This window comes from Meleagris gallopavo, chromosome 3 (assembly GCF_000146605.3).
Source record: "Meleagris gallopavo isolate NT-WF06-2002-E0010 breed Aviagen turkey brand Nicholas breeding stock chromosome 3, Turkey_5.1, whole genome shotgun sequence".
NCBI classification, from domain to species: domain Eukaryota; kingdom Metazoa; phylum Chordata; class Aves; order Galliformes; family Phasianidae; genus Meleagris; species Meleagris gallopavo.
In genome coordinates this window covers 38,587,253-38,588,248 of record NC_015013.2, presented here as the reverse complement: position 1 = coordinate 38,588,248, position 996 = coordinate 38,587,253, and the positions used below count along the sequence as shown (strand labels likewise).

At 63.8% G+C, this 996-nt stretch overlaps 1 protein-coding gene across 1 annotated transcript in view; it reads right to left on the bottom strand.

The window, feature by feature from the left end:
• CBLN2 (cerebellin 2 precursor) overlaps positions 1–996 on the bottom strand; it is a gene marked incomplete at its 5' end in the record, with an annotated part of 4,411 nt that overhangs the window by 1,973 nt on the left and 1,442 nt on the right. The gene's annotated exons all lie outside the window — the stretch shown is intronic.

Below are 996 nucleotides of genomic sequence, written 5' to 3'. Positions count from 1 at the left end.
ACCCGCACCCGTCGGGGCACACCGGGAGGACCCTCCCAACCCCGCGCTGTGTCCCCTTGGGCTCCCAGTGCTTTCTCTGTGCCCTCCATCCCGCAGCGCTCGTAGTTTTGCCCGGCCGCGCTCTGGGAGTCGCCGCCCTCCTCCTGCCCTCGGGCAGTACTTCTCGACCCTTCGTCCCCGTCCAGGGCTGTCCCCGTTAACACTGACCCCAGTGGCTTCCAAAACTCTCGGGAAGGCGGCGGGCGGGAGGCTCGAGCACCCCGCTCCCAATCCCGGCATGCAGAACGCACCGCAAGAGGCGAAACCTCCTCGGCCGGCGCCTCCCCGGGAAGTTGCAGCTCAGTTTTCTCCGCTCAGCGGAGAAATTACTGGTGTCTCAGATCCTCCCCCCAACCTCGGGCATCTCTGCCGCTCGCCTCTCTCTGCGTCGCTAATGTTTAAAGTGGTGTTTTGCAAAGGGAGCGGCCGACGGGGAAGGGAGCGGCCTCTTACCTGGAAGGTCCATGGCGGGAGAGGAGAGCTGGCTGAGGAGCTCGTCCGGGACTTGGTACTGCTTAGAGAAAATGAGCCGAGATTGCGCTGGCAGAAAGAAAAGGAAACAGGAGTCGCCTCTTTCTCTCCCGCCCATTGCCAATAATCCCCCCCGACTCCCCCCTCCGGCCGCCACCACCACCCGACGTTCTCCCTCCTCCCCTCCTCTCTCACACACACGCACGCACCCGGCAGGGATTTAGGCTCCGACGCCCCCCGCAGCACCGCGGGGCTCCTCCCGCCGCCGGCTGCAGCCAGAGGTCGGACAGATCCCTCGGTATCTATACCTGCACCCGTCGGGCTGAACGAACGTGCCGGCGGGGAGTTAGCGCCTACGGATAGCCGCGCAGCATCGCGAGCTGGAAGCTGCTTGGAATTCAGGGTTTAATACAGATAACAACAATACAAAACACTAAAATGGACACGCTGTCGGGAGCACCGTACCTCGAAGGCCCGAGCTCCCCG